Raw genomic sequence first — 16,435 nt, 5'->3', positions numbered from 1 at the left:
AGGACATCAGTGCTCCCATAATATCCCATAGATATAATCAATGTTCTTTCTTCTATGGATTTCATGCTTGTGGCATTGCAGGGGAGAGGCTGAGTGTGTCTTTACTTCTGACCTTGCAGAATACTCCCATGATAAAGAGAGGGAAATGGCCGGGTCGGAGCCCAGGGGAGCCCTCTGTGGAAGAGCTGCTGAGGTGCTGTTTCCTTAGCTAGGGGAGAGAAAGCAATGGAGCAGCAAGGGCCAGAAGCAAGGCAAAAGCACTGGAGACTGCAGGATTGAAATCCTTCATTGTCTGACAGCATCTATGCAGACTTAATGCTCAGGACAGAAAGTACTTTCAAGGATAACTTCCTTAGAAAAGAAGGTTTGGTATCACTATAGATAACTTCTACAGAGATCAGTTCTGACGTGAATTGGTGTTGGCTTTTCTTTCTCCACACAAGCAGGTTTCCTTTTTTCTCCCTATTGTTTAAGAGAAAAATGCTGCTTTGGGGGATTCAGTTCATGCTGGCACTAAGAGCTCACCATATGGCAGTTCCATCACAGTTTACATTCCCTCCTACACTACTCTCAGAAGGGGTGTTTTAAAAATTCAGTATTATGCTGTTATTCATCCCAAACATCATTTTATTGTATTGTCATGATAGTTTAAAATAAGATATGTGTTCACTTATAATTAATGAAGAATCAAATTAATTTTTTAGCAACACAGCAGTGAGAATCTTTCCACAGACTGCAAAGTTCTCTCAAGCAATTCCTGATTTCAGTACTAGTTCATGGTACTAGTTTTGCCATACTAAACCTAATGAGCAATATGCAGCAGGGAATTGAAATTTTTATAAAGAAGTAGATCTAAGCCATCTGGTTCCTCAGCCTGGGAGAAAATGGGCATAGAGCACTTCTGAAAATTCCTTATCCATAGAGCAGAAGAAAATGTGGACTTTTCATGTTCCAGAGACATGAAAGAGACTTCAGAGGTTTTATACTGAAAAATCTTCAAATAATTACAGCTTCTATGTATACTAAATTATTGCAAAATGTTTTTCACGTATATAAATCTCTTGTCAATGCACTGTTTGCTCCAAATCTCCTTGATGGAAATATTGATATCTTGAGGCCTAAATGCCCACTGTTGTGCTTCAGCCTTATAATTCACAGAGAAGTCTAATGGAACACAAACCCCAACCTCTTATTTAAAGAACCCAGCACACAGTTGACCTAAGGCAGTAGACAGAGGAACCTTTACACTGTAGAGAAACTTCCTCTTCATACGTTACATACAAAGAAATTTATGTTTCATTAATTTAACACAATACTTGTCAAAGACATAATAATGCTTTATTGACCATGAAGCTTGGTGTCCATATCTTAAAAGGGTAAGTCTATGATTTATTTTTATCTCACTTGGTTCCCAATGTTTCTGAAGTACATGGTCCTTTTATGGGTATTTTTTTGTCCCTGAACATCACTATTGGATATGATCCATAAGCAAAAGCTAGCTAAATTAGAGCAGAGTGTGTTCTGGGGTATGTATGGCTTCATGCATCCCTCTGAAGTCAGGAATACACACTTAGAAACCCTGTGCTGGGCTTTAAATTAAATATAAATGCTTTAGAGGAGCTAGGAATAGCTGCTTTATGTAAAAAGGAGAAAGTCCATTGTGTAGTTTATTTGGTTACAGAACATATCAAGCATATCATGTGTGTCTGTAAATTTAAAAAAAAAAATTGGTGAAGCACATATTTGGACAGAACTGCAATCATAGAGAGTGATCACATTTAGAAAGTTGATTTCTCTTATTTTTGTCTTCTCTATACTCTGTTGTATGCAAAAAACACTCCAAAATTCTCTCTCCATTCAAATACTTTTACTGAAAAAAATATTTCTGCAAAGTCCTGACCAATGCTAATGGATGGACTATGGAAATTGGCTAGGGAGGGAAGGGGAGGATGGAAATTTATTTGCTTAAAATATGTTCTGGATTGAGACCTAGACTGGTGATATGATCTTGATTTATTTGCTGGTCTTTGCGTATGTATCAGTGACCAGAACCAAAGCACAACTTTAGTGTAAACTACACTTTACAAAGCATTTCACTCTTTAGAAAAGGGCCAAAGCATAACCTACTGCTATTCCACATTTTCCAAATAGAATTCCACCTAAAGGGTTAATTAATCATTTCACACTGGCTTCCTAATTTTAAAATGATGGGGGGAGAGAGGGGTGGAATTGGATGTTAAACAGAATTGGGGGTGTTTTTTTGACAGCTGCATACTTTCATCTTGAAGCCTTTTCAAGTGATCTTTCAGTTCTTCTTCCTCTGATCTTGAATTTAAATCTGAGTAGTAGAGTATTAATACATAACATTTGCAATAGTTGTGTCCAAACTTTTGCATCAAAAACCTTCACATTAATATTGTTCATTGATATATCTGCCCTTGAGGCTATACCATGTGAGATCCATATGAGTCAATGAAGAAATTCTCAAAGTATTTTTCAGATTAATGTTGAAATTAATTAGCAATTAATAATGAGATCTCATTTTCAAGATTTCAAACAGCAGAAAAGAAAAAATTACACAGAACAGAGGAAAGATTCAAAATTTTATAAACACAGAAACTTCTTTTTTTCCACAGTGACATGGTAGTAGTTTGAGTACAGCAATCTAAAAAGTAAGGAGTGTTAGACTAAAAGAAACAAATGAAACTGAATGTAAAAGTGGTAGTAAAATAATTATGTAGAGCCTTAGAGTAACTTCATCCCACAAGAGTCCAAAATTTAGTAATGTAATAGGTGTTTAAACCGGAAAAAAATCAAAAACAGAATAATATGAAACCAATGCTCTGATTCATGTTATACTTGTAAGCAGTAATTAAATTCGTATGAACAGCTTACTTGGGTGTTATTACATAATAAATCATGAATTTGTCTCCTTGGAATAGCATGGTGATTTCTAGATACCACAGAATCCCCCCTTGTGCTCGGGGAAAATAAAATCCCCAAGGAGCCTCAGATCCAAACCATCCCAGTCCACCATTTTTAACCAGGTGAGTCTGAAACCAATTAGGAATGACAGACATAATTAAATCATTAAAGGTTTGCCCAGAAGTGTAAGGGTAGGATGAATGAAAATGAAGTTTATCCCTTTGTTTTAGAAGTGTTTTGGGAAGAATGTTGTAAAATAAGGAATCTATAAAAGAGTGAGTTGAGTTATATTTGGAATAACCAAAAAAATTCAGTACAGCCTTCAGAGAATTGTGAGAACCTTTTAGATTAGCAGAAGTTGTCTAAAGATTGAAAACAACACTGGGTTTTTAATTCTCCATCTGAGAACACAGGGTTTATACATCATAAAGAAGATGGCCAACCAACCAACCAAAATCCCCCACAACCCAAATGAAAATAATATTCTAAATCTGGAGATAAAAGTCAAAGTATACCTCAAAAATGTATTTTTTTTCAATCATTATTTAGTAAACTAAAATTAAGAAAGATGTAGTTAAATATCCTTTAAATATAAGGATTGTAGAGGAAGAGCACCACCAAAATAGAATTTTATTTTTTCCCAATAGAACAGAGTAATGCATGCTTGTTTGAAGAGTATGGCACTCATTAATCTCTAAAATCCTTTTGGGAATGGAAGTTTTACTGCCCAATTTAACAGAAGGAAAATAAAATCCTATAGTGACAGAGTGCACTAATCCTTTCTTCAAGCACTAATTCCAAACCCACAAGAACGATTTTCAGAAACACTTGGAGTCCTAAAGTCCTTGTATGGTCTGTGCTACATAAGCCATAAATGCATCCCTTTCTTTCCCTGGTGGTGTTGTTTCTTAGCACATCCCGCAAGTAAACAGAACTGAAAGTGTGCTCCAAATGGAATTTAAGCCTGAATCTTTATTGACGTTTTCCTGTCCTGCATTTACTCAGCATAAATCCTTGAGAAGCTTTAGAGCTGAGATGTTTAAATTAAAGACAGTTCCAACTTCCAGGCATTTTCCTATGAAATAGTGGGTGTTTGTGCTGCTGCCCTCTTGATTAGACATGGTTTCAGAAGGATGAAAAAACTTCCCAAAATATCTGATAAGAATATTTCAGTGGAACTGTTGCCAAAAGCTGACACTAAGGCTATCAAGTGTGAAATGAAAATTAGAAAGTCATTGGACATTGATTTGAATTAACTCGTAATGACCTGGTTTATGTTTTTGGCCGCTGGAAAGATGATTAGAACATAAAAACAACTTTCTGTGAAGGGCATAGGAATATTAATGAACTATTCATCTGAATATGAGCAAGAAATGTCTTGTTGTAAGGTCCTCAGGAAACAATCACCTTACTAAAAATGTTGAAGTAGACACTGAAATAGGATGGAAAGACCAGAAGAATCTAAATGGGAAATGCTTGCATTTCAGTAGCAGGAACAGTGGCATATCTAGATCAAAAGCTTTTTCAGCTTTTAAAAGTGTAACTTAATCATAAGCTAAGAGCTAAAGCAGCATATGGTATTGTGGATTGAATCATGTTGGTGCCTCTGCAAACTGACTGAAGGTCAGGCGGTAGGAGAGAGGCAATGAAATTCAGTGTTTTTCCATTTTAAGACTCTTGGGTGCCCCATATAAACATTTGTGTTGTCAATGGAGCTGTAACAGTTGGTATGGACTGAAAATCTGTTATGTCATTGTGGTTGAGAGAACGTTATTCTTTGGATACACTTTGTAGGAATTAAAATCTGAAAACAATCATGTACTTCTGGAGATAACCTCAAGAATTAGAGAAAGTTGGTCTTTATTTGTGGGCTGCACCTTTTCATTGCTTCAGTTTCATTATCTTTGCATTTGTTAGTGGAAAAATAACCACCCTGAATGTAATTATAATCTAATTCCAAGGGCAAAGTGTCTAAATTGGATTTCTTTTTTCCATAATATTCTAGCTTTGAGATGATAATGCTTTCAAGAAAGGAAGAAATAATAGAGAATTCAAATGCTGAAATAAACATGTAATTCTGATTGTTGAAGTAGTGTTAAGCTTAGTTCCTTAAAAGCATCAACAGTTGCATTCATAGCTTCTTGATTTGAGGAATGTTACCCAAATTGTTCTTCAACAGATTCCGTGAAATCAGATTTTATAGAGACCATGTACAGGCATTTTAGAATTCCATATATATGAATGCTTAATTCAGGGTTTTGAATGGATTTTTATGTAGTTTTTATAGGATTTTAAAATAAAATCTATATATTTCAGGAAAAAATTAAAATGTTAAAATTAATTTTAAATACCTGTAATATTGTGAACAAAATATGTTATGGTATGTAAGCTGCAGTATATTTTAAAGGAAAAACCAGCAGCTTTGAAAAGCAAGGCAATCTTCATGGGATGTTTCTGTTTAGATATTTGGCATTGTATATACTGTCACAAGGAGCATCTTTATTTGAGAGAAGACGTGTTTGAAACTAATGGCCAAAACCTCTTTAATTGACCCCTAGTAATTATAATATTGATTGAACATGTTAGTCATTCTGCTCTTCTTTTATTCATGAGTTTTATGGTGAAAACAAGTGTTCCATGCAAATTTCTCCTTAACTGACAGTCCTTAGTGTTGAAGACATTATATCTTATTAAGATAATATCTTTCCAGTATTGGAATGGATAAAAACCCTTTATTGGCAACACCAGCTGGAGATTTAATTCTTGTGCTCTGTAACCCTGAAGAACTTCTGAAACATTTCCTCTAGGTCACAATTCCCAACCAGACCACTGGTGAGAGAGCTGTAAAAATCCAGGGGTATTGCTGAAGCTTCACTCTATAGAGAGCTGTTAAATCAGCCCCTCCTGTGATCAGAGACTCTTTAATGGACTAAATAATGTTTCAGTATTTAGTCGTTAGAAAAAGTACCTGGTTTAAAGCGACAAGAACTTCTGATACTGGGGAAGTTCTTACCTGCAACTTAATGAGGCTTTTAGCACTTGGGGGTAGAATGGAGGGAGCAGGTGATTTCTGAGAGAAAGGGTGACTATACAAACATTCAAAATCTGGATTTAGAATGTTTCTGTCTTGTGCTTTCCTTCTCTGGGTTCAGAGTATGGCCCAGGATCTCTAGCAGAAGCTGACAAATTCATTTTCCAAGTGGTAAATGTAGCTTAGTTGCAGTAAAGTCAGTTAGCTTAACTTAAACTGCTGATGTGCATTAAATGAACTAATCCAGCAGCATTTTGCATTGTTGTGGTGGTCTTGTGTTCTTCACTGTGAGCTTTCCCTGTGGGTATTGTCAGATTGATGAGCAAGTAAATCATGAGCCAAGTTCTGATTTTTCTACCTAAATACTGCATAAAGCATCTATAACTGCTAAGATATTTAAAACCACTTTGGGAATATCTCTTCTAAGAAACAAACATCTTTTGAAGGGAAACTTCAGGTGTTAAAGTTTGTCTCTTTTGTGCAAGCCTCCTGGAAAAGAACATTCCTCTCCAAATAATCAGAAAATAGTGATAAATATGCATTATTAATATTGGAAAATATGTGGAAATACTCCAATACATATATATATTGTATATATGTGTGTGTATGTGTACTAATGCATGTTGAGGATAGTGTTATGTGATGGGGCATGGATTTCTCAGTGTGTCATTCTAAAATTAAATTTTCCAGAAGGGCTATTGGAAAAAACTCTTCTCAAAAACCAGAAAATTTATTACAGGCTGCACAGGATATTTTCATATACAAACATTACTGCAGAGTCTATCTAATCTGAGGCTCATTGTGCAGTATTTTATTGGACTTCTTTTAAAATGGGTGAGATCTCGAAAATGAAATCTTATTTCAAGACCAGCCAATGGTGCATTTGTTTGTGATAAATAGGAGAAGAACATGCTGGATTTCTCTTTCTAGCATGATTTCTAAATGTGTTGTGGCTGAAATTAGCAGGTGAGGTGCAAAGGTGGCTGAACAGGTGCAGAGTGCTTAAGAGCTCTGAAGCAGCAGCAGGGCTGCAGGCATTTTGCCTGGTTGATGTCTCTTTATTAATAATGCCCAAAAGCTTAAGGAGATTCTGATTTTTGAAAGGTGAAATTTGCAACAGTCTAGAAATCTCAACTGTATGATTCCCCACTTCTCTTTTTGGTGATCCTTTCTTTAAAGATAATATAATAATAGAAAGCTGATCTGTCTTTCTAGTTTTATTTTTGGGTGTCCATTTAACAATGCAAGATGGCAAATTCTAAGAAGCAAAAGCAATTGTAGGAACATCTTTGGGGGTTTATTTAACCTGATTTTCCATGGTGTTAACTCCTTATTAAAGGCATCTCACCCTAACAGTGTATTGAAGAGAAATTTTCAGAAAGGCATAATCTAAAAACCAGGTTTCTCCATTAGATCAATGACAAGAATGGAGGGAGGAGGCAGTTTTGTACTTTGGTTTGAGACCAGTAGAGCTTAAAATTCATAGGGATCACTGTTCAACATGATGGACCTTTAAACAAACTCATCATATTCTCCTGTATTTACTTATACAGTATTTATTTAGATAGTATCCTTGGAAATGTATTTAGGAAATTTATTTAGGTATATTCTGATATTTATTCTGATATTTATTTAGATATTTTCCCTTGCTGTTTATTTTAAAAATGTATGGCCAATATTTTGTCTAGTGGTGCAGAATTGCATGTAAGTCACAAACATAATGTTTAAAATGGCAAAGGACAAATAACCTGAACAACCTTTTCCCCTGCTGTGCTTGTCAAGGTTTTGTACTCGGACAAAACTGAAATAAATACTGAAGATCTGCTATGAAATGAGGTCTAGGACCTAGAAGTGCTTGCAGTAAAATATAAATTCACTACAATCTAAATTATACTCGCAAAAACTTCTCTTACCCCTGATCTTCTCGCAGTGAAATTTCTTGTGCATCCTGGTTAAATTTCTCTTGGGAATTTGATCAAGCAACAAACTCACCAGAAGGACCATCAGCTCAAACTGAAATGGCACAGTCTGTGCAGAAGCTAATGCTGATCCAATTTTAGGATAAACTGCCTGTTACATTAAGATAGCTGAGGGATATTTGGAGGAAGCAAAATAGAGGATTTCAGCCAGGAGAAACAGTTGGCTGCAGCATGAGATGCATGATGGTTCAGAGCTCTTGGCCCTGTGTAGGAAGGGCAGAGGCATTGCTCCAGTGTGAAATAACAAAGGTGGAGCTTTGAAAATGTAGCATTGGAGAGAGATTATGGCTGAGAATACTCCTAACCTAGTCAGGAGACTCTCCCACTGTAAATCATGGCAAAAAGATTCGGGTTTTCTCATTTTGTGTGCAATAGATGCTGTTTGTGCTCCTTAAAGGACACCATAAGGATACAGCTCCTACACAGGAACTGTTCTCTGAAAGAGAAATTTCTATTTAATATAAAATACAACAATTGTAATGGAACACTTGGAAAACTTTCCAGGTACAATTCACTGTCTTCATCCTGATGCAGAGAGAAAGAGGAGCTGCTTAGTCTGTAGATACTATTTGAGCTGGCACAGCTGGGAAAAGAAAGGTATGCAAACATCTGCCCTTATCTATTGATAAATTCCTGTCCTTGAAAGTGATTTTCTTTTCAGAAGTCATTGTAGCATTATAGCAACTTTAATCAGATTACTGTTTTGTTACAAAGTGAAAAATTTAAGGGAAATCATGTTTGCAAAAATGGAAAACATTATTTAACAAAAGAGTTTTCATTACTGAACCTTCCAAATGTAGCCCAAAATTGTTAACTCACTGCTGGATGTTTTATTCCTCTGTATTCTTTAAAAAGTCTATGTTGTCTAACTTTGTTGTTTTTTTTTTTGTGTGTGTGTGTGATGGATGATATTGAGGTATCATTCTTTTATTTTTGTTTGGCTATTATTACAGGGAGTAGACTTTACATATTTCTACTTTTTCTCTTTTAAAATTATTCAGTTGTCCAGTCAAGAAACTTAGAGGCATTTTGCAACAGCTATGAGTGACTCATGGCAAATATTTGTGGTGGGAGCATAGCACTGAAAATAACCCATTCTGTATTGTATTCCAGAAGGGAGTGGGAAGGCAATGAAGGGAAAGGAACTTTGCCTGAAGGGAACTTTCCCTGAGGGGCAAAGTGCAGTGATAAATGGAAGAATTACTGTCTCAGAAAGGATATAAGGAAAATTACAAGCAGCCCACAGAGGAAGATGTACCCCATAGAAAGCTAGATCTTAAAAGTGAGGGGCTATCAGACATAGGCAATAATTGTCAAGAGAAAAAACACAACTATATTTTAGGAGGGAAATTAAAACTGATTAAATGATATTTTAGTCATAAGATAAAATGGTGTGTCCATGTTTGGACAATAAGGGTGAGATTGGAGCTGATCAAGATATTGTGCCTGAACTAAAGGAATACATTACCTCAGTTTCCAGCCAGGGTGATAACATGGAGCATGAGGATGGAGACAGGATAACTGCTGAAATGAAAATAAGCATATCTGGAAAAAAGGAAATTAAGTGTCATAATAAGGATGAAGAGGAGATAGACAATTTCCATTCCAGAATACTGAAACTGCAATAAAAGTGCTCTTTGAAAAAAATAAAAAATGAAATATATATATCAAACTGGATATGGTAATAGATAACAAATTTACTGAGGTAGGAAGTTATTGGTCTGGTTTATTGAAACCTGTAATGTTATAACAAATTCTTAAAGAAAAACTTAAAGGCTGCAGTAAAGGATGAAAAGAGAATTACTGGAAGCTGATGATACAAGACTGCATGGAATGTAGATTGGACAGAAAATTAAAAAGTATGAATCTCATGCCAAAATACTTGACCTGCATTTTTCTGCTGAGATTGACTCTACCATCTAATATCATCAGCATACAAATCTGTAGAAAGGAATTCGTGACCTAACCAATGCATTATTTCATGTATGCCTTCTCCCTCCCTGTCTTTTAAACTGCCTTAGGCTTAAAAAAGAAATAGGGCCTTAATAGAGTTACATTTATAACTTGTTCTTATGGTTTGCAACTGTAGAACATAATTTTGTTCTACATTTTACTACTATAACTCTTTAGTTATTAAAATTATTTTAATTTTTCCAGGCCATACTCATATATTTTTCTTTATCACAGAGGGAGTTGTAGTTCTCAGAGCTGTGCTTGTGTAGAACTATCTGCAATTATTAATTGCTGCAATAATTCAATTTTTTTTGGGGGTCCCCATGTCAGTTTAACAAGTATGAAAAATAAAAGTATTTTGCTGGGGATTTGTAGAACAACTGTAGTACAAAACATGCAAAAGCTATTTAACTTTTTTTGTCAAAAAAGGTGGTTCCTCTCCAAAGGGAACAATTAACACACTTGTACTACCGAGGCAAGAGCAAGTCAGGATGTTCAAACTGAACACAGCTGACTACTTAATGTATTATAGGAAATATTTTCTAATTTTTCCCCCCTTATTTTATTATTAAATCTCACATTTTTTGTAGGAAGTTTTATTTTCCTTCGGAAAGAGGATTCTGAGGGAATGTATTTTCTTGACTATGTCTCTTCTTTTTTACACTTGATCTTACAAACACTGATTTTCCTTCAGCTTTGCATTTCAGCTTTTCTGTTTTAAACACCCTTGTGTATTTTGTTTCTCTCAGAAATTAGAATTTTACTAGTTAGAACAAATCAAAAGGGGTTTTAGCTGTCTGACAGTACACAACTCTCTGCTTGGAGATTTCATGGCACCCAAGTGCTTGATTTGATGGTACCTTGACATGTTGTATTGGGCACACGTGGAGAGTGCTGTGTCTGCAGCACATGAATGCTTGTCTCAGGCTCTCATTTCAGAGCTGTTCATTTAACCATTCCATTTGCTTTGAGCTGCTGCTTGTTTGTCTGAGAGGCTCCGGCATGAGCCACTGCAGTGAAACATTTTCAGTTGACCTTAACCCACATCACCCTTCATACTCCCTTTTCTAAATACGTGGTGTTTTATTTCTAATTGTGCTCAGTGGTAGCACTGTTCAAAGAGAGCCCAACTCTGCAAACCACAACACTTCTCCTGCAAACATTCTGCTGCACAGTGCAAGGCTCTGCTCGTGCTGGGGCCACCACCACAGCAGCAATTAATGGCCCCATGGTGCTGCCTCAGAACTGTCAGTTTGCTAAAAGGTGGGCTCACAAGGGCCCAGGACTGAGATATGGTGATGCACAGCTAAATATTTAATTCTGCTGAATAGTTTATGCCTGCTGCACAGCAATGGTTGTCAAGCAGGCTCACTGCAGAGCGGAACTGCTGGACAATTCCAGTGTATTCCTGGCATTTGTATTCATTTCAGCTCTCTGCACAATTTTTATTACATTGTCACCTGCTGTTTTTCAAATGACAATTTATTGGTAAGAAATTCATGTCCTGCTAAGCACCATCTCTCTCTCTCTCTCTTCTTCCTCCTCCACACTTGCACAACTTCTCATTTTTTAATGTATCTTTTGATGTGATTTATAAGTTACATGGACATGTTGGGGAGAGCCAAACTGAAGCGGCTACAAAGCAGCAGCTGTAGCTGCAGCTGTTTCTTTCCTTGTTTACTGTTGGTTTTTAATCTAGTAAAATTTAACTCAAAAAAATTGACAAATTAAATTAAATCTCTGTTAATGAGCGCTGTGTACTTACTTTCTAGTTCAGAGGGGTACATAAATATTCAAGCACATATTTTAAATTACTACCATGCATTACTTTTTAATTAATGACTCTGCAGCTGTTTAAATTTGAAACATCAGGTTCATGATTTTTTGATAGAAGAGTCTTAGCTTCAAGAGAAAGATCAATACATAAACAAGATTACCCAAACCCAGTGCACCAGCCTGCTGATGAAACCAAAGCGGCAGCTGGTAGCTGGGTTGATTAGCAGTGTTCACAAACCATGACTCCAAAATGTGTGTGAAAAGGATGAAGAAACCATCCACAGAGCAGATGACCAAACAATTAAAACAGGTTTTGTTTTTTGTTTCCCTCTAAAAGAAACCCAGATGAATATTGAATTGATATCTGTTAGACAGAGTGGGGAACATAGGGAAACAGGAGTTTATGTTTTGTTTTGTCTCATATGTGTACAGAGGGACAGCTGACAAGGTGCTCACAGGATCTCTGTTAAAATAATCTCTCAAGTCATGTTTTCACTCAGTCATTCATACAGGATTATTATTTCCAGTGTCTGAACAGTGACAGAGTATCAGGAAAATTCCAAGTAAAATACGGACAACTTAGAAATAGTCAAACTGTAGGGGGCATTATCCATTTAGAAAAATCTTAGCAAAATTTTTGGTTTGTGGTTTCCTAATTTTACTTCCCACACAAGTGCTGCTATGTGAGTGCAATTCCACAATTCTTAGACTCAGATTAGGAGGTTGACACAGTCCTCATGCCAACCTAGTTTTTAGTGGAAACTGTATCCAGGTAAATCAAATACCAATATTTTGCTGCAAACAGTAAGAAGTAGAAAAATATTTATGAATGAACATGTATTTTTGCTATTATTTCTGGATAAGATACCTTGAAAATTGAACAAACCATGAAATTGCAGTTGCTTGTTCAACCACCGTGAAAATGTGTGTCAAGTGAAGAGACTTTGCTCAGCCCTTGCAGAGATTCTCTGGCACCTGCCTAATCTGTGAGACCTCCAGTTTCCAAAACAATATTTTGAACAGATAAAGATTTACATTCCTACTGTAAAGAAACAGATGGCTTAAGTGTTCTTGTGGTATTTATTTTGCTTGCTGCATTTATTCCAGTTGAGTAAAAAGCCGAGGGAAGGGAATGGGATGTAGATTTTGGGGATCCAGCACACATATCCATCCATAGCACAGTGAGCATGAGACCATGCAGAAGCTGAAGCTTTTGGTTTGTGGCTTTATAGAATTAAAATCCATTCCATGTTCTAATACTGCTTAGACACAGCTCTCTGAAGCAACCTTCAGTCTATAACACAGGATTCTAAAGGGACTGAGTAAATTTGAATTAAGTAGGAGAATTTGAGTTTCGTTTATTACACAATATTAATGGAAACCAGCTCATTTAAGAATTTACATATCATTAGCTAGTCTTCCTCTAGGCAATAGCCTGATTTTGCTGTGGATTGATAGCACAGGAAGCCTTTTCCAGTTTATCCCTGTTCCAAGCATCACAGGTTAGCTGAAACCCTGGTCATATGTAGAATTATAAATCAGTACCCAAGCATCTTCAATTTTAAAAGCCTAAGTTGACTTTAAATTTAAGTAATACACTATTCTTTTTAAAGTTAAAATTTGTAAAGGGTAATAACATTATATAGTCCAATAATGTAGTGCGTATCCCAAGAGGAATTGCACAAAAATTTAAATTGTGGATAAAGCCAATGTGATGAATTGTTTGGGTGTCTGTGTTCCATCTCTCTGCAGATGTGTGGGTTAGATGGCAATTTCTATCTTCTCATTCAGCTGCTGATTCCTACGGCTTAAAGTGTGAATTTAGCTACAGTTTTTCTCATATGGATCAGCATGAATCACCAGCATGAGCAAATTAATACTTACGGCAGAAGCACTCCAATTATCTACTGTGTGAGCTAAATATTTAATAATATCATCTGTCAGTAAAGGAATGCTGTACCCTCACTGTGGATTAGCCAAGAGAAATTAATATATACGATGTTGATTCACTGAGTAAATTCTCAGATATAAATTTGTTTCACAGCATCATATCTAAGCACAAAGGTAAAACAATGACTTCTTAAGAAAAGAAAATTAAACTGGTAAACCTACAGACAATACATAGCAGACACCAGGTACATTGATTTGCTGGAATAAATGTCAATATGCTTATTCCTTTCTCTGTACCTGAATTATCAGTAGCATCTTAACGTCCTTTAAAAGAAACAGAGAGAACAGGAAACTGGTAATTCTTTTCTTAGGTGAAGTAGGTAAGAATTTTCCTAGATTATAACTAGTGAGATTTAATGATATGATTCATTTGTCGTGTGCTTACACCAATTACAGGGAAAGTGTCATGTGTTGAGCACCACTGAAAATCAGTCTAAAAACATTAAGCTTTAGACTTTGGCAATGTTTTGTTTCAGAAATATTATTTCTGCTCTACACGCAAGAAACAATCTTTAGAACCATAAAGTGGGAATGGTTATATGTAAGGCTATATTTCAAATGTAATAGAATGAAGTTTAAATTACTTTATGTGACTTAACTTATCAGTACTAAGATGTTATAGAGCTTTTGTAACCTTGTCATGGAGAGATAGGATGTGTCTTTTAATACAAGAAAAAATTACTCTGACCTGGTTTGGCAATAAATTTTATAGTTTTAATTGTCTTGGTATAGCTCAGCTATAAAAGCTTTCAGTTTACCTTAAGCTATTAAAAACATGATTGTCTTCTAGGGTGGGCAATCAACCCTGAGATTTCCTGCAGCTTTGGAACAAATCTCATGGAAATTCAATCCCATCCACCTGGGGTTTGCCACTTCTCCAGCTATTGCAACAGAATGGACACAAGCGGTAGGGCCACAGGGAAAGGGAATCCTGGATACCTTTCAAGGAACAAATCTTTTTGGTTTGTTTCTTGTGTAGGGTATCCCCCACAGTGTTCCTTAGCTGCTATGTAGCCCTTGATAGGGAGGTGTAGTTCTAGGTGAGCCCAAGATCCAATCTGTGCAAACTGGCTCTGCTGGTTTCACACTGGCCTTGCTGAATCCATCAGGCTGCTACAGCAGAGAGTGCCCTCAACACAGCTGAATTAATTGAAAAATTCAAATTATTAGTTCTGTCTACAGTAAAACCAGCAGAGTCTTGCCCTTGGTATGACCCTGAATTCCCAGTAAAAAACAAGATTGATGATTTTGTAGAGAGCCTGAATGTCTGAACATAAGGGGTGGCCTGTATAGACAGTCTTTTTGAGGAATATCTCATCTGTAGACCACAGTACATATCTGGATTCTTTTACTCAGAAGAGTTATTAGCTTGTTCTTGGAGTGTAGTTATTTGTTTGGAATGTGACTGCACATACATTAAATATGGCACCTGCCAGTTTCAGGTCCCTGCTGGATTTCACAGCCCTCAGAGACTTGGAGTTATGGCATAGATACTGAAGTGAGAGCTGGGTATTATTTCTCTGTGAGGCTCTTCTGATCCAGTGTGATGACAGGAACATTAAATTAAATTCTCCTCTCACTTTCAGTTTTCTGAGCTGTTTGAGAAACCTCAGTTATTGTTCAGAAAATTGGGGCTCAGCAGACAAGGAGTGACTACAACAGAGGAACATGCCAGGAGGTTATTCAAAAGGAAGGCTGTGATGGAAGATTTTATTATTATAAAGTACTTGCCTTTGAGATTTTTCTCAGCTCTCAAAGTTGCAGAAAAAGGACTTATGCTTGAGTTCATCCAAGGTAAAAAAAGGACAGCTTTGTGCACTTTATTTGCAAATAGTCTCATTTTCCAGCTTGAAATTTGGTCAACAACGCCATTATTTTTTTTATTGTGCCCACTTTATACTTTTACTCATACCTTCTGTTCAAAGTGCTGTGTGGAAAGACTGCTATTTATTTGGAAAACTGCACGGAATATAAGTGTGGTAGTCCAAACTCAGGGGTTATTTTTAAACTAATGAATACATGTATTTTCAAAGGATTGGTTTCACAATATCTGGCACAGTTACACACAGAATTTCCAGTAAGCAAGTTGTACTGGTGTCACAAACTGTAGTTGTACGTGGGCATCAAAAATTTCCAAAGCAAAAAACTCTTCTGTAAACTTATGCTCCACAGCAAAAACATTCTACCACCATTATAAGAATATAACTTGTGGAAAAGCTGTTAACACATATCTGGAAGAAAAATTTGCTCTTTAAAACTGAAGAAAAAAAAATAGTGCTAAAGGATTTTGAAAGCTTAAGTGCAGCAATACATCATCTAACTTGCCTGCATAGTCTTATTTAGTGAGGGAAGTGAGAAAAAAATAGATCAGTCTAAACAGAAAGATGAGAATTCTCATTTATTTCATGCAGAAAGTTTGTAGAATTATTCCCAAAAGCATCGTGGGCATAATCCTTTCTGATTTTTGGTGCTTAAAAAATGTAGGCTCTTCAGTGAGAGATTTGCTGGCTCACAGCACAGGGTTGAATCTGCAGTTGTACAATTTGAATTTAAAAAGCAGATATTTTAATCTTTGTATAGTAATGGTTCAAGTTTTTTTTTCACAACCAAGAGAAAAGGGCATTTTCCCAAATAACTTGAAGGATCAACAATTAAAACAGTCATAGAGCTTATGGGAGGGAAAAAAGTGCTGTCTCACAGTGGGTTTTAGGACTTGGAGAGTCATAGCAGCAGAGATTCTGGCATTTCCTTCGGTATGTATATTTTGTTTGTATTTAAATGCATTTAAACCAACCTGTTTTTCTTATATACAACTATGTTT

At 36.1% G+C, this 16,435-nt stretch overlaps 1 long non-coding RNA gene across 1 annotated transcript in view; it reads left to right on the top strand.

Annotated features, from left to right (window-relative positions):
- Positions 1 to 16,435, top strand: part of LOC135308612 (uncharacterized) — a 126,801-nt gene that overhangs the window by 108,625 nt on the left and 1,741 nt on the right. Inside the window, exon 4 of the long non-coding RNA XR_010368997.1 lies at positions 8,440 to 8,532. This is a non-coding gene — a long non-coding RNA (uncharacterized LOC135308612). The remainder of the gene's footprint in view (positions 1 to 8,439; positions 8,533 to 16,435) is intronic.

Source organism: Passer domesticus, chromosome 10, assembly GCF_036417665.1.
Source record: "Passer domesticus isolate bPasDom1 chromosome 10, bPasDom1.hap1, whole genome shotgun sequence".
Lineage (NCBI taxonomy): Eukaryota > Metazoa > Chordata > Aves > Passeriformes > Passeridae > Passer > Passer domesticus.
This window is presented reverse-complemented; position numbering and strand designations above follow the sequence as displayed.